The sequence below is a fragment of the Canis lupus genome, chromosome 4 (assembly GCF_011100685.1).
Source record: "Canis lupus familiaris isolate Mischka breed German Shepherd chromosome 4, alternate assembly UU_Cfam_GSD_1.0, whole genome shotgun sequence".
Classification (NCBI taxonomy): domain Eukaryota; kingdom Metazoa; phylum Chordata; class Mammalia; order Carnivora; family Canidae; genus Canis; species Canis lupus.
Genome location: NC_049225.1, coordinates 52,922,983 through 52,946,144, shown reverse-complemented (window position 1 = coordinate 52,946,144; position 23,162 = coordinate 52,922,983). Strand labels below are relative to the sequence as shown.

Genomic DNA, 23,162 nt, shown 5'->3' with positions numbered 1-23,162 from the left:
CTTCAGATATGTACCAGGAAGTAAGATTGTTGGATCATATGGTAGTTCAATTTGTAATTTTTTGAGGTAGTGCCATACTGTCTTCTATAATGCTTCTACCATTTTACATTCCCACAACATTGTATAAGGGTTCCCTTTTCTCTATATCCTTGCCAACATTTGTTCTCTCTTGTCTTTGATAGATGTCACTCTAACAGATGTGAGGTGATATTGTGATTTTGATTTACATTTCTCTGATTAGTGATGTTGAACATCTTTTCATATATCTATTGGCCATTTGTATGTCTTCTTTGGTAAAATGCCTATTTAGGTCCTTTGCCTATTTTTAAATTGTATTATTAACTTTTTTGCTATTGAATTGTACTACTTCTTTGTATATTTTGGATATGAAACCTATATCAGATATTTGGTCTGTGAATATTTCCTCTCATTCCATAGGTTGCCATTTCAATTTATTAATTGTCCTTTGCTGTGCAGAAGCCTTTTAGTTTAATGTAATCTCACTTGTTTATTTTAGTTTGGTGTCTTATCTAAGAAATCATTGACAATACCAATGTCAATAATCTTTTCCCCTATGTTTTCTTCTTGGAGTCTTATAGTTTCAGGTCTCACAGTTCAGTCTTTTACCAATTTCAAGTAATTTTTGTGAGTGGTAAAAGATAGTGGTCCAGTTCCTTATTTTGTATATGGATATCTGGTTTTCACAACACCATTTATTGAAGAGACTGTCCTTTCCCCATTGTGTGTTCTTTTTTTAAAAAAAGTTTATTTATTTATTCATGAGAGATGCATAGAGAGAGGCAGAGACATAGGCAAAGGAAGAAGCAGGCTCCCTGCAGGGACTCTATCCCAGGACTCTGGAATCATGACCTGAGCCAAAGGCAGACACTCAACTACTGAGCCACCCAGGTGCCCCCCACATTGTGTGTTTTTGATGCCCTTGTCAATAATCAGTTGAACATATATGCATGGGTTATATCTGGACTCTGTCTTCTGTTCCACTGGTCTATGTGCCTTCTGTTGTTCTGGTCAAATCTAAGGGGAAAAAATCCACAAGGATAATAACAAATGGCAAAATACTTGTCTTTCTGACATGGAAACATGATGGATTCTGGGAACTGGAGTGACTGGCCCCTCTATGAGTTACAACTCAGCTCCAGCTGGCTGTCACTGTACAGGAATGTAGGTCCTATCATGCCAGATCTCCTAATTGTTCAAGAGAAGTCAGAAACTCAGAAACACTTGTGAAATATCCAGATTTTTAAATGTTCACAATGAATTCAGATTTCTTAAAAACAGTAGGCAAGCCAATACTGGCAAAGCAAAGAGAACACATCTGCAAGTTGTATTGTACACACAGGCCACTGGTTTGCTTTCTCTGTTATAGGTTCTGCTCTTTTTCCTCCAAAATCTTTGAGCAGTGTTTTCCTGAGAGAGGTGCAAGACTTGGAGGAGTGCATAGTAACATGGGAAGCCACTGAGTTTTTCACTTAGGATTCTCTTCACTTTCTATCTCTAAAGGAAGTAGTTTAAGACTTATTCATGTATTTTTGTGTGTGTGCATGTATATATGTTTGCTTGTATGTTTGCTAAGGATCCAGAAAGAGACCTAATTTAAAAGAAACAAACAACTACTACATTGGCTTTCCTCAGAAACTATGAAGAAAAACAAATTAATTATCCAAATAGATGTCTTTTGCTGATGGATGGCGATATTTGAACATGGTAAGTAGAATTTCTCAAAAAGTCTTCTTAAATCAGCAAGAAGGGACTATACGACTTTTATTTTTTTCTTTGTATAAAATTATTGTGTCCCTTGACCAGATTTCCGTTGGCCTTGATGATTAGTTGGCTATTTTAGTTGTTCATCGTGTCAGCCTTTAGTAAGAGCCTCTTCTGAATGGGACTCGCTATGTCATAACTGTATAAAATATTCATTAATATGAAGCTTTTAATGGATTTGTTTGGAATGAACTTAAGTGGAGGGAGCCACTACTGATTTGTGGAGCAGGAAGGCTGTTTCAGGACTGTGTCTACCCCAAGTCCTGCCTTGTTGGACAAGCCTTTCCATCTGCCACTGAGCCCATTCTGATAGGGGTTTTCAGGACTAGAAATTCTATTCCTTTTGCATGAATGTGTTCCAACTTCATGTTTTTTATGTTGTGTTCGATGGAGGTATGCTACAGCTTTTCTGAATTATACTAAAGTACTTTTGCCATATAGAATTAATTGCTGAGCATGTGAATGCTCAAGCTCTGAAATTAGACAAATTTAGCTTTGAATCTTGGCTTTGCCATCTACTAATTGTGTGGCCCTCAGGCAAGTATCTTAACATCTCTGAGCCTTAGCTTCATCATCTTTTAAACTAGAGCAATGCTAGTATTTAATTCACACAGTATTTGAAAATTGAATGGGGATAGTTTGCAAGGTAATCTAGTGCCTGAGATGTACTAAAAACTTATTAGCTTTAGGGGTGCCTGGGTGCTTTAGTCAGTTAAGTATCTGCCTTTAGCTCAGGTCATGACCCCAGGGTTCTGGGATAGAGCCTCTTGCTCAGTGGGGAGTCTGCTTCTCTTTCTCTCCCTCCCCCTGACTTGTGCTCACTCTCTCTCTCTTTCTCAAATAAGTAAATGAATAAAATCTTTAAAAAAGCTTATTAAGGTTAGCCATTATTCTCTGGTAGGCATCCAGCTGCTACCACATATCTGGGTCCATTTGAAGTTTGTTTGGAACCTTCTGCTAGACAAATGCTATTTCGTTCCTAATCATGCCAACCCTGACAGTAGAGCAGGTATAACCAAGCACTTAAAATGAATGAAAGAAATACGGACCAGACAGGTTAAATGAAACCATCAAGATTACTGTGCAAGGTGATGATGGGACCTGGGAATAGAATTAAATATTTTGACTCCTTCCTCAGCATTAATTCCAATCTTTTATATCAGATTAAAAGCTTTTCTTTTCTTTTTCTTTTTTGTATCTAGAGTACATCTGAACCTGAAATCATACCATTGTTTTTGTTTTGGCTTTTGTTTTAAAGGGGTGGGGAGGGGCAGAAGGAGAGAGAGAATCTTAAGCAGACTTCCCACTGAGCTCAGAGCCCAATGCAGGGCTTGATCTCACAACCCTGGGATCATGAACTGAGCTGAACAGGAGTTGAATGTTTTAGCTGATTGAGCCACCCAGGCACCCCTGAAATCATGCCATTGTGATCTCTACTATTTAATTTCTGTCTGTGCACCTCTGTACTTTTTAGTCCTGAGCACTCACCTTCTTTCCAACCTTTTGAAATATGGTTACATGAGATAAATAATAATAATAAATCCTCCCTATCTTAACATTACCAACCTCAAAATCTGGACTCTTGAGGCCCATACCAAGCATCCAGCAAGGATGCTGTCCCTTTAGCCAATCCCATGCCATTATCTCCCAGTTCTGAACACTGTGTATATGTTAGGGACCTGTAACCCATTTGGGGAGTGATCTTGGGCAGATGTCTTCACTTTTTGGGTTTTTGTTTCTCTATTCTTAAAGTGGAAAGATTATTAAAGATTATTAATTTATTAATAAGGGAATAATACTTTCCTATAAAGGTATGGAAGACATTTAGCAATGATCAACTTTGCATGTTGCCCTCCGGGGCTGGGTGGGGCTCAGGCTTTATTTTCATAATCTTCAAACTGAAGTCACAAACAATTTTCATAAGATTGCTAGAATAATGAAACAGCTGTTTCTCAGGGAAGGGTCCAGTGAAGTGGCAGGGATGGAGCAACCACATGGGAATGGGCCGGAGGCTGCTTCAAATAGACTCTTCCTTGGTGTCTCAGTCCTGGGAGGGAAAATATGCTCATCAAGATCCTGATTAAGCAGGGATTGCCAACGGCACTCTTTGTAACCAGGCAAACAAGAGCTCCCCCCTCCTTCTTCTGTTCTTAAAACAAAAATCTATCAAGATTTAATCACATTGCTTTATCTCCAGGATCTAACCTCTGAGTGTTCATGAGAACAGTTTGCTTTGTCTCCAGGCCCTAAGGCATGTGCCTCAATGGGAGCCATGGTCCCTTTAGGGCTTTGACTTGAGTAGAAGAAGCAAAGATTGCTTTTTGTTCCCCTTTGACTCTCTTCTGAATTAACATGAAATTGAAGATGACTGTAGTTAGGGGAAAAAAAAAAAAAGGAATGAGAGAGAGAACAATGAGGAAAGGAGCCAGGGAAGAAGACTGGGAAAGCCAGCGTAAAGAGTGTGTCTTAGAACCCAGGGGAAGCTCTGTGTTCATCAAGCTGATAGTTCCCTTCCAGGCCATCAGCAAAATGAAAATGCCTCACCTAACCACATTTAAATCCTTTCATCCGGTCCCAAAAACCTTTCTCTGGCGAGTGCACTTTGGAGTATGAATTCCTCCAAATTGATTATTTTGGTGTATGTGGATGCCATCTCCCACACACCTTTGGTCGCCCTTCCATTGTAATGGACTTTTCTGGGGCTTCATGACTAAATAGTACCAGCACAAAGGGGGCTGCATCTGAATGTGTAATTGAGAAACAACACAGACACTGATGTCTCAGTATTAATTAATGGAATTTGATGTTTATTGCTGTCATGTCAGCCAATCATTTTTTCAGAAAATTAATTAAGTAGTGGGTAGGAGTTTAGCAGCTCCCTACACAAGGCCGAGGGCTGATTGGGAGCCTTTGGGACTAGGGAAGGGAACTACATCTGTGGTTTAAATTGTGTGTGAGCTTTGTCTAAAACCACAGACTTAGATTCTAACTCTGAGAGAATTGAGAGGAATGTGGGGAAGGGGTCTTTGCTGCCTCTCACCTTTAATCACTCCTTACTTTTGTCACTGCGTTGTTCCTTCTTATCTCCTTCCACTGTTTATCCCTGCTCTGTGAGGAGTAAATCTACCTATTTGCCCTCAGAGATCAAGTGTGGAATAAACAGTGGCAAATGAATTCTCATAAGAAAAATCTTGGTAAGGCTTAGTCAGATGCAGTTACCAGATGGCTTGTATTAGACAGAAAGGCCTGGATTTCAGTATTATGTCCTTCTAAAATGTCCCTCATTAGCATTTCTGGATGTTTCTTTCTTTTCTTCTTCCTTCCTCCATCTCTGTTCTTTACTCTTCTTTTTTTCTTTTTTCTTTTTTTCTGGTTGAACAGAAATTACATTCATTTCAAGTTTTTGAATAACATCATTTTCTGATTATGAACTGAAATGACATATATTCATTTAAGAAAATGATTAAAAACAGAAAAATGTAAAAAGTATGCCAAGTAAGGAGTAATAACGTTTGAGTGTTTACCAGGTGACAAGCTCTGTGCTAAATGCTCTATGTATATGATTGCATTTATTCATTTTAACAATCATGTTAAGAAGATACTGTTGTTATCTGTGTTTTGTAGATGAGAAAATTGAAAGATTTAAGTTAAGTAGCTTTTCCAAAGTCTGCTAAGGAGTTAGCACAGACTTTGAACCAAGGCAGTCTGATTCCAAAGTCTATGTTCTTATCATATGCTCTACTGTCTTGCGCTGGGCTGTCTCAAGTGCTAGGCACTTGGGCTAGGCATATACATCAAGATAGAGGCTACCAACTCAGGAGGTCTCCAGTCACTCAGACCAGTTCTCCTGGGAGACATTTATTCTGGAAAACTCACTACCCTCCAAACTCAGGCTCTCTGCTTTATACGCTCAGAGGCCTGTTTTTATAGGAATGAATTAACATTAATTGGATTTGTAGTAACTGCTATGGTACCCAGGATATTAAGATTGTTAGCTTACAAGAGCAAGGCCACAGTCTAGAAGGAGTTGTACTCACCTTTCAGTTCATTCTTACCTTGTAGTAAGGCTGCAGGACAAGCTAACCAACAACTGTTTTCTTGGACTAGGTGCCTGGAATCAGTGCAGGGGAACTCATTTAACTAACTGAGCTATCTTTTCAGTACTACCCCTTTCCTCTCCTCTCTACATCCCTCATTATAAGAGTAATGGAAGAAGAATGGAGAGAAGAATGGAGAATGGAAGAATGGAGAGAAGCCAAGGCCATCTCTCCCCTTTATCAATAGTCCCATTACTTCCTACCCTCCATTTCATGACACATCCTTATGTAGATTTCTTACTACACTGTTAGGTTATAGTCAAGTCGTGTTGGATTGGGAGCCATTCTATCTTCTAAAGGTGGTTTTGTAGATCTCTGCCCAGGTCTGCTAACTGCTCACTTAAAGCTCATCTTTCAAAGGGCTCTATTTTTTAAAAAAATTATTGATGTATACTTTACCTATCATAAAACTTACTCATTTTAAGTGTACAGGTGAGAGAATTTTAGGAAGTTTACGAGGTTGTGCTTGTCATAACACATTCATCAGCTCAATAAGGTCCATAATGCCTGTTTACATAATCTCTGTTCCCATCCCCATTTCAAATAAATAAAATCCTATAGTATTATGGTCTTTTGTGTCTGGCTTCTTTTAGAGGTTACAATAATGTTTTGGAGATCTATCCATTTTGTAGCATGTATCATTATGCATTCCTTTTTATATGTTCTATTGTATGGATATGCCATATTTTGTTGATGGATATTTGAGTTGTTTCCATTTTTTAGCTATTATGAATAATGCTGCTGTGAACATTTATGGTAGGTCTTTGTGTGGCCACATGTTGCCATTTCTCTTGGGCAGATACCAATGAGTGGAATTGCTGGGTTATATGGTAAATTTACATTTAACTTCTTAAGAAGCATCCAACATATTTTCCAAAGTGACTACATCAGAGGGCAGTTTTGTTGCTCGAATTTCCAAGCTATTGGCATATCCATCATGCTAGCTCCTCAGGACTTATAATAAAAAGAATAAAAATGACCCATAATCTTATCCCTATTAACATTTTAATGATATATATATAAAATTATTATTTTAAGTATATTTTATAAACATAAATGTGTAAAACTTTATTTCATATATAATAGAAAATATGTTTATATATGTATATCTGTATTTTATGTCAAAAACTATATGTTTAATACAGATGTGTATATGAAAATTATATAAGAAGATTTTATATATATGCATATACATATACATACTTAGGATCACATTATATTAATAATTGAACTTCTTTGGGATTATAGTCATTTATGTTATTAAATATGAAGTTTTATTTTTAATATCTTTATAATCTCCACATGAATATACCATAATTTTTAAAACCATTGTCCTGTTTTTGAACTTTCAGGTTGTGCTTTTACTCTAAATCGTAATTTAAATATGCTATACTTTTATTTATTTATTTTAAAGATTTTATTTATTTATTCATGAAAGATACACAGAGAGAGGCAGAAGCAGAAACATAAGCAGAGGGAGAGGCAGGCCCCTCAGGGAGCCCGATGCAGGACTTGATCCCAGAACCCTGGGATCACACCCTGAGCTGAAGGCAGATGCTCAACTGCTGAGCCACCCAGGCATCCCTAAATATGCTTTACTTTTAATCTGGGGTGAAATTTTTAGCTGATCTTCTTCTAATGTTTTTCTTTAATATTTTATCCCTATGACCTCTTCACCAAATTTTCCCTCTGTGTTGTCTCTTATGAAGTACATATATGCAGCTTGGTCCCTTTACCAGAGGAATAATTTAGAAAGCAAACTTCTATTTAAAATGTATCCATATCTGGGATGCCTGGGTGGCTCAGTGATTGAGTGCCTGCCTTCAGCTCAGGGAGTGATGCCGGGATCCTGGGATGGAGTCCTATATCAGGCTCCCTGAGGAGCCTGCCTCTCCCTCTGCCTATGTCTCTGCCTCTCTCTCTGTGTGTCTCTCATGAATAAATAAACGAAATCTTTAAATAAAATAAAATAAAAGTGTATCCATTTCTAATAATATCAAAGCTATTGATCAATTCAGTTAAAAAACCAAAAGCAAGTAGGATGGTAAGTGAGGATAGAGAGATTGGCTAAAAATTCTACTCTGTGGTAGAATTTTATTTATACTTTGTCAGAGGATGGTAAAAAGGAGGTTACTTTTTAAGATTCTCACAGAATGTGGACATTTTAAGAATGTCTTAATTTAAAACACTAAAGGCTGCATAATGTCTTTAGTGGTCTTCTAACATACTGCAACCTGTAAACTAGTTTCTACATAAGTCTTCCTACCTCTAGAATAAATCATAAATGCAGGTCTAATCCTGTAGTTGTTTAGTTCTCTCTATACGATCATTCAAGATCCGTCATGATCTCCCACTCTACTGCACAGAACTTACCCAACCTGAGAAATTGTTCTATAAGAAGAGACTCAATCTCTCAACTTTTTTCTTTTGTTAAAAAAATTACAGTGTTATTGAGGTATAATTCAAAAACCAAAAATGTCACCCTTTTAGAGTATATACTTTTGTGGTTTTAAGTACATTCATAGAGTCATGCAGCCATCATCACTATCTAAAGAACATTTTCATTTTTATTACTATGAAAAGAAACTCCAATACCTCCTTGTTCCCCTCTCCCTCTGACTCCTGGCAACCACTAATCTGCTCTCTGCTTCTAAAAATGTGCCTATTCTGGACATTTACATAGACGGAATCATACAGTCTGTGGCTTTTTGTATCTGACTTCTTTTGCTTAGTAAGTTTTTAAGATTCTTCCACATTGTAGCATGTGTCAGTACGTTACCCATTTTCCAGGCCAAATATTTCATTAAATAGTTACACTACTTGGTTTTATTCATCTATCACTTGGTGATTTCACTTTTTGACTATTTGTATAATGCTTCCATGAATACGTATATACAAGATTTTGGTTGACATATTTTGGAAGTTTTTCATACAGCACAGGTTGAGTGAATAGCTATCATTTGGGAAAATAGCAAATTTATATAGTAGAGAATAAGTAAAACTGGAATTAGGTTATGTGTTTCAAAAAGATAACCTGCCTTTGACTTACTTTTTTCTTCTGAAAAGAGTTTATTCCCTTGAAACCTTTCTGTAGCAGTGTGTACAAGGCAAGAATTAGTAACTCCTTGAAGAACTTCCTCGTGCTCAAAATTTTCTAAAAGAGAAGCAATGTCAACAACAAAAAGAGAGAGGGAAAATTTCTTGGAATCAGGAGAGAAATGTTGTGGCAAAATGATTGATCTGTTAAAACTGGGTTGGACCTACTGCTATGTATTTGTTCACTCAGGATGCACTGCTTTTTTTTTTCCTCTTGCTGCTGTTGACCAGAGCTAGAAATGACAGAGATGGTGAGGAGAGAGCTCACCATTCTAAGAGTGACCAACTGAGTACATTCAGAATTAACACACAGGATGAAGTAACTCTCTGATGAGTATGATGCTAACTCTGAAGTATATGGGGGATTTTTTACCCACCAAATTTTCAAGTCTAAACACTATAGTATAATAGAAGACAAAACTACTCAAAAGTACATGGATATAAAATGAGCATGAAGAAAAATTTTCACCACCCATCTCCTCCTCTACGTATCTTCAGCAATTCTCCTTGCTCTCAAATTTGAATGTACATCAAAATAACCTAGAGTGCTTTTAATACATTTATTATTAAGTCCCTCCCCAGACTTTCTGATTCAGTAGATTTCTAACAAATTTCCAGGTAATTTTAATGCTGTTGATATAGGGATATTACTGCAAGAGCCCCTGCTCTAAAATTGCCATGCTAATTTCAACTGTATGCCATAAAATTCCCTTTACCTCAAGGCTGGTTTTATTTGGCTGCATGGATAGCAATCTGGTTAAACAATTCTCCTTGAAAGCTGACTAAGTTTGCTTATTTTTGTATTCACAGTATCTAGTATAAAGACCTGTAAGTAAGTGCTTATGTCTTTGAGTGAATGGATGGAACTAATCTATACTAAGGTATCAGTGATCTGTAGAAACTTAATGTATTACCTTTCTGGGATATTTAAGTTTTAAAGGAAGATCAATATAAAATGAGTTAATCTTTATGTTATGAAAATATCACCAAAAACCACACAACCTAATTTTTAAAATGTATAGAAGTTTTGAGAGACATCTCACCAGAGATGATATTTGGATGGCAACTCAGCATATGAAAAGATATTCAACATTAATCATCAGAGAATTACATTAGAACCATGATGAGATACACAATTCTTGCCTTGTACACACTGCTACACTCCTGTTGGAATAGCTAAAAACAAACAAAAAACCTGGACAATATCAAGTGCTGACAAGGATGTGGAATAGCTGGAACTATCATATGTTGCTAGCAAAAATGCACATGTTACAGTCACATTGGAAAATAGTTTGGCAGTTTCTCATAAAATTAAATTTACTGTATGACCCAGCAATTCTATTCCTAGGTATTTACATAACTGAAATAAAAATCCGTATTCACAAAAGTACTGTACACAAAGGTTGATAGCAGTTTTATTCATAGTCATCAAAAACTGGAAACAATCTAAATGCCCCTCAGCTGGTAAATGGATTAACAAACTGTAGAACATCTCTACAACAGAATATTATTCATCAGAAAAAAAAGAATGTATTAGTGAGACACACAAAAACATGGATGAATTTCAAATGCATTATGCTAAGTGAAAGAAGACTTGAAGGAATACACATGATATGATTGCATTTTATATGACATTATAGAAAAAGGTAAATTAATAGGAACAGAGAATGATCTGTGTCAGAATTTAGGAGTTAGGAGTGGGTGACAACAATGGGTTGGCATGAGAGAATTTGTGGGGGGAGGATGGAAGTGCTTTTATCTTGATTGTTGTAGTGGGTATACACCTATATGGCTTTATTAAAACACATAGTACTATATACCACAAAGAGTGTATTTTATTGCATGCAAATTGTAAGTAACTATTTGAAAAAAATAGTATCACTACAGATCTATTTAGAGAGAAACAGGGTATGAAGCTTGAAGTTTCATGGGTTAGGGGACAGCTGACCTTGGTTAGGTATGGCTTGACCAAGTAGTTGCAGTGAGTGGTTTGCTGTCAGTAACAAGAGCTAGTAAATAGTGATTTAACTTTTTAGGGCATCAAGGAGCACTTAGGAATGCCAGGAAGAGAAGTGGCCAATAAAAGAAATAATCTTTCAGAATAGAAGTGAGGTCATAGTGTAGCTACTTCAGTTGTGAATTGTTTGACGAGAAAGGGGCCAATGACAGATTGATTCTTATGAAGAAGATAGGGAAGGAAAAAAATCCCATAAAGAGTAGAATGAAAATGTTCTTCCTTGAGTGATTATCCAGAGCAGCATTATAGATTCCAAAGGGAATATACTCGGTGGTCCTCACTGAAAATACTCCACCAACCGCCTTATAGACTGCTTGTTCTGTGGAGGAAGCAAATAAGGGTTTAGCTAAGGGTACAAGTCAGAAAGACCTAGATGAATATCAAGTCTGCCTTTTACAAGTTTAGAGCCCTTGTAAAAACCCCTATGCTTTTTTGATTTTTAGTTTCTCCAACTATAAAACAGGGTTAACAATAGCACATGTCTTTGAGTATTGAGAAAATTAAATGAGATAATGCATGTACAGCATTGATAATGCCTGGAAGCACTCAATAGGAAGCACTCAATAATTTACAGTGAGCGTCACATTTCTGCCTGATTTTAGGAACATGCTTATACTTATTTTTTCAAGTTCCTACTTGTATTTAATTTTTTTTTTTGGCAGCCTCTCATCAATAGAAGATTCTCAAGCCTTAGAAGCATCATCTTACTGCCTAGAGTATATATACAGAGAGAGAATTTGAAGAGAGACATCTTATTCCCTTAAACATAAAATCTTTTATACTCAATACAAAGAACCTTCAAAAGCAAGCTGTGACTTCCTCGCTCCAGAACTGGTTAACCTGTTGGGATATTTGGTAGATGAATTCTGCACCACGCTCTTTCCTTTACTACGCAGTAGACTGGGAGGCAGCAGCTGCTCTCTATGCTCTTCTTCCAACACAGAAAACCAATCTCCCAGCACCAGGGGAGACCATTAAAAAGGGAAAAAATGCAAATGTCCAACACTGATTAGTTTTGCCAGCTGCTCTTCTTCCTCCAGAATTAATGGATTGGCCACTGTAGCTGCAAAGTCCATTGGACAGTCTGAGGTTTTTTTTTTTTTTTTTAAAGAAATGGTATTAAAAAATAAATAATCCTTTCTAGGTCAAACCTGTCCAAAAAGTTGACAAATGGAAGGAGGGTTTAAATAAAAAGAAGAGATAGATAATAGATCTTTATTGGACTGTTTCTGAAAATATGTTTGACCCTGGGGAAAGTCTGTTTATTTTAAACACGGGATTACAAACTCAGATATTTTGGAGAGGCCATGGTAGTTATGTAAATGAGTGAGGGAGCATCTGGGTGTGAGGCAATAGGGAATAGGGGTGACTATGGGTCTATTTTTTTACAACTATGAGAAGACATTTGAATAAAAAAGTGTTTCACTTTTTTCTTAACTCTGTTCTGGAAGGGAAAATAAAGAATGTATGATGATAAATGACAATTAGCGCAACCTCAGAGATGTGGAGCAATCTTGGTTCTGATCTTGGTTATATGGTAGACTGAAGAAGTCCATGCCACAACTGAATTGAATAGCTTTTATTTAGCTCTGACCAGCTATTGTTGGTCAAGAATGTGAGGGCAGCTTCGTAAATATTTAGTTATTTAAAAGCACCCTAAATCTCAATTTTGGTGTTTTTTCTCAAAATCACATCCCAGTTCTGACAATTTTAGTGCTGAAAATTCATTCCATTATGAAAAATTATCATCTGGACAAAAACACGACATGTCTTTATGTTACTTTTAGCCAGTGGCTATCAATAGAGACCTCTGTTTGACAACTACTATAGTACAACTTTTTGATAGATGGAGATCAACGGTAGAAACAATGTAAATTATGTTATAAATAATCTCTTACTGATCTTCAAAAGGACTGTGAATTAAAATGGTATTATAAAGTATGAAGTTATTTATTAAAGAATTATTCTAAAAACAAAAGATGGGAGACTAGATATTTACTAATAAGAGATGGCTACATAAATTATATTACAGCCAAACAATACTATGTAGCTATTAAAAATGAGGGAACTCTATCTACAGTACTAACATGAAACACATGCTAAAATACATCATTAAGTAAAAAAAAAGAGTGCAGAAAATTGTGTAAAGCATGCTGCTGTTTTATTTTTTAAAGCATGATATATACATACTATACATACCATATAAATACATATGATATATAAATTATGCCCTATTTAAATAAAATATATAATGATATGTAAGATACAATCTCTGGAAGAATGTGAAATGAAAAATTAACATTGGCAACTCTCTCTTGGAAGAAGCTGGAGCCTGGAGAACTAAGGACAGAAATGGGGGAAATGTACTTTTTCTTTCATGTGTATTTGGTAACATTTGAATTTTTTACCACATGTATATATTTTCCATTCAAAATAAATGCAATTCTAAAAAAACAACTGGGCAGCTTGGGTGGCTCAGAAGTTTAGTGCCACCTTCGGGCCAGGGCATGATCCTGGAGACCCTGGATCGAGTCCCATGTCTGGCTCCCTTCATGGAGCCTGCTTCTCCCTCCACCTGTGTCTCTGCCTCTCTCTCTTTCTCTGTTTCTCATGGGTAAATAAATAAAATCTTGGGCAGCCCCGCTGGCTCAGTGGTTTGGTGGGGTCTTCCGTCCAGGGCATGATCCTGGAGACCTGGGATCGAGTCCAACTTGGGGTCCCTGCTTGAAGCCTACTTTCTCCCTCTGCCTGTGTCTCTGCCTCTCTCTCTCTCTCATGAATAAAAATAAATAAATAAATAAATAATAAAATCTAAAAAAACCCAAAAACAACAACAACAACAACAACAAATTCTAATTCATAGGAAATTGCCTCTTCCAAAAAGGTAGTAGTAGGGTAGGAATGAGTTGTCATAATAGTAAAGAGGGTGGACAATTTTTAGGAAATGCCGTAGCTAGTAGGTGCTTCATCATCTTTCCACCACATGCTTCTGATGGACAATTATGTTGGCTTCAATGGATGGTCACAGATTTTAGTATGAAACAGAACATAGTCACAGAAATTATTAATTTTTATTATCAAACTCAATAGGATCTTATCCACAAAGCACCAAGTGGATACAATGGCAATTCAAGTGCATGGAACTTGCTAGCAGCTGGGTTTTCCTACCATTCTCTCCTTCTTTGTTATCTATGTAGTCTTCTTTGGGATATGCTTATATCCTCAGAAATGTCCCAGTCATGCCCACTTCCTTGTCATGATCCTGAGTTTGGCTCATTTATGAGCATGATTAGTGTCAGCTATTGGCTTTACTAACTGATTTAGTGTTTCCTAGCATATACTTGGATTTGCTTGAGGTTGTCTGGGCTCTGTTGCAAATAAGCACCTCTTGTGAGGATGATGAATGGACTTTCTTCATTTTATTATTTTAATCTTTATATATAGCTAGATAGACATGGATATGGAAATAAATATGAATAAAGATATAGTTTTACATACACATGAAAGAACATCATAGAAACTGACAATGATGACTGCCTTTGGGGAGAGAACCTGAAATGTGCTCTTTTTATGCTCAATAAACTAATTGTGGAATTGACAAACTGTATTTCCTATATGGCAGATGCTACACATAAGATGAGAAAAGGAGAAATGACCTAGTTTGAGATATATAAACTTTATCTGTTGAGGAAAACAGAAATAAGTAAAACTTCTAATTAGTTAAGGGAAAGTTAGATAATTTAATAAGTGATATTAAGACCTTGGGTAACCATGTAAAGAAATGTATATCCCTATCTCACTCCTTTCACCAAAATAAATTTGTGGAGCACAGAGATTGGAATGGTCCTTAAGATCCTTGTCTCTTGGTACTCATACCTTTGGGTAATCCCTTTGGAAGGATCAGTGGCTTTCTTCTAACCATTGGAATGTGATAAAGATGGATTGTATGTGATCACGAATGTGTAATTACATAATGATGTAATGCTCCTCTTGCTAGAGTCTCTCTCTTTTTTACTTTGATGAGAGAGGATGCCATGAATCCTATAGCATCAGGAAATGAATTTGGACAATAGTCTGAGGGGGCTTGCAAGTGAATCTTTCCCCAGTTGAGCTTCTGATGAGAACACAGAACACAGGTTTTGGTTTCTGGCCAAAACCTTCATCAGAGGCTATAAACTCTAAACAAATAATCCAGTTAAATAATGCCCAACTCCTGATCCACAGAAGCTGTAAGATAATAAATGTGTGTTGTTTTAAGCTGCTAAGTTTGTGGTAATTTGTTATCCAGCAATGGAAAACTAACACAGTTCCATATGGACTAATGGATTAATTATAAAAAGGAAAGAAATAAAACATACAAATAACTAAAAGAAAATGTAGTGGAATGCTTTTGTAATCTTGAAGTGCAAACGATACTTCTAAAGAAGAAATAAATCCACAAAACCATACACACACACACACACACACAAAGACTGACAAATTTGACCACATAAAGTGTTTAAAATTCAACATGGAAAAAAATACTATACTATATCTCCTTAATTCTTCAGTGTTTGCAAATAAAGAAACAAAATCATCAATCAAAAGAAAAATGAACCAAAAATATTAACAATAGGTTCAAAGAAAGAGAAACATAAATGTCTTTAGCATTTAAGAAAATGCTTAGCCTTACAATTAAAGAAGTACAAATTTTCAAAAATTAGATTTCATTTTTCACTTGACAGATTCATGAAGATAAAAAACTTGATAACACCAGGGAAACAGATATGCATATGCAATTGCTTGGAATATAAACTGGTGCAACTTTGGATAACATAAATAAAAATTTGTAGCATACATTTGCCAGTCTTTGTGTACAAAGTCACTCAACAGTCATGTCCACACACATGTAGTCTCCTGATCTTTGAATAGTGAATCTAGAAATAACCAAAATACATTGGTAGAAGGCCTATTAAGTAAATTCAGGGGTAGCATACTATGAAAAAATTGTCTTCTGTATATAAGTCATGATAAAAAATAATTTATGTGCTCTATGAAGTTAAAAAATCAACAATTCACACGTTGTATGCAGATATTTTGTTCTAACTTTTTAAAAAGGGTTCATGTACGTGTGTACATTGGAAAATAAGAGTGTACATGAATTTGACTTCAGCCTAGGAAAGCGTCAACATGGGTATGGATAGCTAGACATGCATACCCCTACAATCATATATTCTAGAAAGTAGTAGACAAGATGAAAGATTTAAAAAATTATTATAGTCACAAGAAGGGATGCCTGGGAAAAGAAGACCAGCAAGATAGGGAGGAGTAATCAGATCTTAGAGGTCATTCAGTTAGGGAATCAGTGTATCCTGGTAGTTCATTGTTCTAGCAAGCAGAGAATTCCAGATGTGCCTAATTCTGGAGCAAAAGCTGTTTGTTTTCTGTGAAATCAATGGACAGCAGATACTGTGTTAGGCATTGGGGTGGGGGGTCTAGGGAAGTACAAGAAAGAATAGAAATTGGTCTCTATAGTCTAGCAGAAAAATTTTAAACATGAAATTAAATAAATATTACATATCAGAATATTATATAATAGTATTTGTGTATGCATTGAATTCAAGCTTCTTGTAATAATCTATTCCCTGGAGTCTAAATTTGTCATCAAGTTCTAGGTAGTAGTTTTCACTTACATTCTCTTATTTGATCTTTTCAACTAATTTTTAAGGGAGTCTCAATACTCCTATTTTGTAGGTGGGATTCATACAGGTAAAGCTCTTCTTTTTAAAGACCTTAGAAAGTGGTCTCAGGATCTGGGAGGAAACATGGGGATGAGGGAGAAACATGGGTGCAGAAGATTAAGGAAAGATTGAATCCAGCTATGGAAACCAATTCTTAGATACCTCAACCAGTCTACAAAATAATCTTGCCTCAAACATGCTCATTTTCTGTATCCTCTAGCTTCACAAATATTTTTTTAACTCCTCTTATGAGCTCAGATTGTGGTTCTAGGATATAGGGATAGAGTGAACTAGACAGACATATTTGTTGCTCTCTTTTGAATAGAGTATTCTAGAAAGGTAGATAGAGAATGAGGGAGTAACAAATAAATGTAAGATTCTAGAAGAAGAGATAGAGAATAAGAGTAACACAGAAACAAGATTTTGATAAGTATTTTAAAAAAGAGTGACACAAGACAAGAAGACAGAGATTAGTTGTGGGGAGGAGGAATGGGAAAAGTGGTCTTTTAGATAAAGACTCTATGAGGGGGAGTCATCTGAGGAAAATCTGAATGAAAGAGAGAGCATCATGGGAAAATCTGAGAGAAAAGCTCAAGGGCAAAAGTGGTGGGATAGTCATAAGCTTTCCTTGTTGAGAGAGCAGCAAGGCCTCTAGCATGGATAGGCTGAGGTGGGCACGGGAGAAAGTACAAGGAAATAAGCTCAAAGGGTATGCAGAGGCCAGATCACATAGATTATTGTAGGGCATGATGAGGAGCTTGGATTGTTTCAAAAAGTTGGAAGTAGAGAAGAGATAGATTTTGATTCTTGTTTAGGAAAGATGGCTCTGCAGTGGGGAGAAGAGATGATATGTAAGACTGGAAGCAGGGAGCTGTTAGGAGACCATCTCAGGTGACAGGTGGTGGGAGCTATGAGGAGGGTGGAGGCAGGCATGGGGAAGACAAGTGGCCAGATATTAGAGGTAGAATCTATAGGATTGTTTAATGGATGTGATATACAAGCAATGATGAATAATGAAAAGTATAAGGTTGACTCAGATTTTTGGCCTAAGCAACTAACTAGTGCCAGTCATGAGATGGCAAAGGCCAAACAATTGTACATCTCTGCTTAAGCACTTGCTGATTCCACATCACAGGCAGACTCAGCATGGTCTCTAGGCCCTTCCCATAATCTCCCTGACTTGCCTTTCCAGGCTTATCTCTAGCTCCTCTGTTTTCCTCCCTGTGTTCTCTAGCCACCCCCTTGTTCTCCTGTACACCCTGCTGCTTCTTGCATTTATGCTTTTGCTTATGCTCACTGCTCACTACAGAATTCTTGGTCTCCTTATTGTTCATGCCTCAACTCAGGTATCATGTCCTCAGGAAAGAAGTTTCTGATTTCCCAACTAATATTATACTGTATGTTAACTATTTGGAATTTAAATAAAAATTTGGAGAAAAAAAATGATAAAGAAGACCAGGGTCCAGAGACCTGGACTTGTTCATTGAAACCTCAGAACTGAACTTAGAGGGCAGCCGGGGTGGCTTAGCAGTTTAGCGCCACCTTCCTCCCAGGGCATGATCCTGGAGATCTGGGATGGAGTCCCACCTCAGGTTCTCTGCAGGGAACCTGCTTCTCCCTCTTCCTATGTCTCTGCCTCTCTCTCTCTGTGTGTCTCTCATGAATAAATAAATAAAAATCTTAAAAAAAAGATAAAAAAAAACCAAACTTAGAACTTTGGACTTGGACACTGGAGATCTTGAGAAACTTTGAATATTTACCAAGTAATTTCACTTAACATAATACCCTCTAGTTTCATACACATCATTGCAAATGGCAAGAATTTTTTTTATGCCTAAATAACATTCCCTTGTATATATATACCCAACTTATTTATCTATTTATCAGTTGATGGATATTTGGGCGCTTTCCATAATTTGGGTATTGTTGATGCTGCTACTATAACATCAGGGTACACGTGCTCCTTCGAATCAGTATTTTTGTATCCTTTGGGTAAGTACCTAGTAGTGCAATTGTTGGGTCATAGGGTAGTGCTATTTTTAACTTTCTGAGGAATGTCCATCTGTTTTCCAGAGTGGCTGTACCAGTTTGCATTCCAACAATGTAAGAGGGTTCCCTTTTATCCACATCCTGGCCAACAATTCTAGTTCCCTGTGTTGTTAATTTTAGCCATTCTGACAGGTGTGAGGTGGTGTCTTATGGTTTTGATTTGTATTTCCCTAATGATGAGTGATGTTGAGCATCTTTTCATGTGTCTGTTGTCTATCTGTATGTCTTCATTGGAAAAATGTCCTTTCATTCTTTTGCTCATTTCTTAACTGAGTTATTTATTTTGGGGCTGTTGAGTTTGATTAGTTCTTTAGAGATTTTGGAAACTCTTTATCAAATATGTCATTCACAAATATCTTCTCCTATTCCAAAAGTTACCTTTTAGTTTTGTTGCTTGTTTCCTTCACTGTGTCAAAGCCTTTTATCTTGATGAAGTTCCAATAATTAATATTTGCTTTTGTTTTCCTTGCCTCTGGAGACATGTCTAGTAAGAAATTGCTACAGCTGAGGTCAAAGAGGTTGCTGCCTAAGTTCTCCTCTAGGATTTTGATGGTTTCCTGTCTCACATTTATGTCTTTCATCCATTTTAATTTATTTTGTGCATGGTATGAGAAAGTGGTCCAGTTTCATTCTTTTTATGTTACTGTTCGATTTTCCCAACACCATTTGTTGAAGAGACTGTCTTTTTTCCATTGGATATTCTTTCCTGCTTTGTCGAAGATTAGTTGACCATATAGTTGTGGGTCTATTTCTGGGTTCTCTGTTCTGTTCCACTGATTTATGTGTCTTTTTTTGTGCCAGAACCATACTGTCTTGATGACTACAGTTTTGTGGAATAGCTTGAAGTCTGGAATTGTGCCTTCAGCTTTGCTTTTCTTTTTTAATATGGCTTTGGCTATTTGAGGTCTTTTGTGGTTCCATACGAATTTTAGGATTGTTTGTTCTAGCTTTGCGAAAAATGCTGGTGGAATTCTTTTTTAATTTATTTATTCCTGAGAGATACAGAAAGAGAGAGGCAGAGACAAAGGCAGAGGGAGAAGCAGGCTCCCTGTGGAGAGTCTGAAGCAGGGCTTGATTCTGTAACTTTGGAATCACGCCCTGAGCTGAAGGTAGATGCTCAACCACTGAACCACCCAGGCATTCCTCCTAGTGGTATGTTGATAGGAATTGTATTAAATATGAGGATTGCTTTGGGTAGTATAGACATTTTAACAATATTTTTTCTTCTAATCTGTGAGCATCCCTTAAAACATTTTTGCCCAGATGATAATGCCAGTACATCAGCTTCTTCCCACAGTACTCTTTGTTGTATATTAGAGTTTTGTATGAACATTTACTTAGGTAAAATATCAGAGTCTTTAGTCACTGACAAATACCATGCACTTAATTATAAAAAGGTTTCACATGCAAAGTGACCAGGAGGCATGGGCAGTGTGGAGGGAAACTACAGGATCCTCTAGAGGACATTCATGTACTATACTGTATGACATTTAGCTGTCAACACAACCTACCCATGTGCTTCCTAAGTTTGATCATACCTAAATTCAACCAGTTCATTTTCCTTCTTGCATGTCTGTGGAGTTCACTTCCTGTCTAAATTCTTTTTGACTTGAACTTGGTGATTTGCACTGAGGTACTTCCTTAATGAGGCTACTCTGGAGAAAGGATTAGCTCATTTCTGTTCCAATTTGGGATTTAAAAGAAAATAAATAGTATTTGACAAGCCTTCTTTCCTTCTTTTTTTCCACGTTTTCCAATATAGAACACCTACCATCCATGAAACATCTTGGAAGATGGAAGAGAATAAGAACTGGACCCCGCCCTCAAGGAAACTATGATCAGGTAGGGAATTTGGCATGCACTCATGATGGTAGCTATGATACAAAGGCAAATGTGAGAGATGCCTGGGTAGCTCAGTCAAGTGGGCATTTGCCTTTGGCTCACGTCATGATCCCAGGGTCCTGGGATGGAGCCTTACATCAGGCTCCCTGCTCAGTGGAAAGTCTGCTTCTTCCTCTCCCTCTGCCTGCCACTCCACCTGCTTGTGCTCACTGGTTCTCTCTCTCTCTCTCTCTCTCTCTCTCTAACAATTAAAATACAATCTTAAAAGAAAAGAAGACGAAGGCAAATGTGAAAAAAAGAGGGATAGCACAAGCAAGATTTAGATTTAGGGAGAACTCATGGGAGGGAGACTGGGCTTCTACTGGGTTGATAAAGGATGCCTTCATGAAGCAGGTGGTTTTTGAGCTGTACTAATGGATAAATGAGAGGTTGCCAATATTTTTTTTTTCTCATACGAAATTACCACAGGTCTTATAGAAAAAAAATAGGGAAATGTAAATAAAAGAGGAAAGTGAGATATATATGCTTGTGTGGCTCATTTTGTTGAGCATCTGACTCTTAGTTTTGACTCAGGTCATGATCTCAGGATTGTGAGATCGAGCCCCACGTTGGGCTCTGTGCTCAGTGCAGAGTCTACCAGAGATTCTTTCCCCTTCCCTGTCCCTCACTCTCTACTCCTTCCCCTTGCTCTCTCTCTTTCTCCTTATCTCTCTCTCTCAAATAAGTAAATAAAATCATAAAAGAAGAAGAAAGTGAGTCATGTTTTGTGTTAGATGCAATTACCCCAATATCTTTTCTCTCCTTCTAATTACATAGCCTTGATTACATTCAAGGTGGCAATGTATCCCCCCAAAAAGACTATACTACCCAGAAATAATTGTGACAGACATATTATCCATGAAATTAAATTCTGGCCAATGAGATATAAGTGAAAAGGTGTGGAACCTCCAGGAAGGATCCTTAAGAGAAATGACTTCACTGGGAGATTAGGCCTTCTTGCCCTGACCCATTTTTCTTTCTTGACACCTGGAATATAAAAGTGATGGTTAAATCTCCAGCAGTCAAGGTAGACCAGGAATTCACTTTGAGGACTTCCATATATATTAGTCAGAATAGACTCGTTTATGCTACAATAAGAACAATCCCCAAATCTCAGTGGCTTTATACTTCTTCCACACATAAATGTCTAATAGACTTCAGCAAAGACTGAAGGGCTGACAGTGGGCTGTCACTGGCTGGTGGAGGAAGCCTCCTCTTGACTTGTGCTTTTAAAAAATCACAACAGTATGTGGAAGGGCATATGTAAAGAATTGTGCACTAGCCCTTAAAGCTTCTGCATGCAAGGAATACATGCCACTTCTCCTCACAGTTCATTTGTAAAGCAAGTTATGTGTCTCTCCAAAATTCAAAGGAGGAGGGAAGTGCAATCCTACCATGTGCTTGAAATGATAGAAGAAAAGGCTATTAGTAACTAAAAATAATGACTTCTGTACTATGTGCTAAGATAAGGAGTAGAAAAGTTGGAATGCTCCTGAATTCCTAATGACTTTGAGAATTATACCAATCCTGATTTCTTCCACTTGAATGAATGCACCCCTACATGTTTAAATTATTGTAATTTTTGGTTTTCTGTCACAGGGAGCCAGATCTAATCCTAACAGATTCATTTCTCCCTCACTATTCAGGCAACCAGTATTATTTGATGGATGTACTGGAGGGGAGACATGAGTCTTTGAGTGCCTTCCATGCTTTCAGAAGCTTCTGAGAACCGCAGCCATAGCAGCACCTGGCATGTACATTCCAGGTTTGTGTTATGTGATCATGCCACCCTGCACATGAATAATTGGATCAAGGCTACAGGCACCTGTCTATTGGCTGAGCAGACCACTAGCCATGAAATGGCCTCACCTGATAGCTCTTCCCAGTGCAGGGGCTCCATATTGGGTGATGACTAAGTGAGTGAGTCAGACCCTCCCATTCATGTTTTGAATTTGAGACACACAAATGACAGTAGAAAGACACTGAGAGATCAGCAGAGGCTGAGAGAAGCTGCATTCATTATATCAATCCCTGGACTATCTGACTACCTCTTTCAGAACATTATCACAGTTTTGAAACAGTCAGTAGGGGGTTCAGTTCCCTATGAAGTCTGGCTGTGTCAATGCTGAGATTTTTCTTGCTCTTCCTTTCTTCTTTATGTGCTATACAATAAATTTCCTATAATATGATAAAAAATTAGAGACTGACCAACACAGTGTGTCCTCTTTATATGTTCTATATTGTACCTACTGATGGTTTTTTAAATAGTACTTTCACTTAACCGTATATCATGACCATCCTTCAATGCAATTAAATATTTTTTACAACAGTATATGACTGGTGTATAGTATCCTATAGTATAACTCTATTATTTAATCAATCCCTCACCATTGGATATTTTGGTCATCAACTGTGTTTTTGTGTATTTGTTCTACTTTTATGGTTTTTTTTTTTTAAAGATTTATTTATCTACTCAGAGAGAGAGAAAGGCAGAGACACAGGCAGAGACAGAAGCAGACA

General features: G+C 37.1%; 1 long non-coding RNA gene across 1 annotated transcript; it reads left to right on the top strand.

Moving 5' to 3' along the window:
- The first annotated feature begins 1,426 nt into the window (after positions 1 to 1,426).
- On the top strand, positions 1,427 to 22,649 carry LOC111095717. Its single transcript, XR_005357629.1, has 3 exons — positions 1,427 to 1,725; positions 20,524 to 20,603; positions 22,289 to 22,649. It is a non-coding gene; the product is annotated as an uncharacterized LOC111095717 (long non-coding RNA).
- The last annotated feature ends 513 nt before the right edge of the window (positions 22,650 to 23,162 follow it).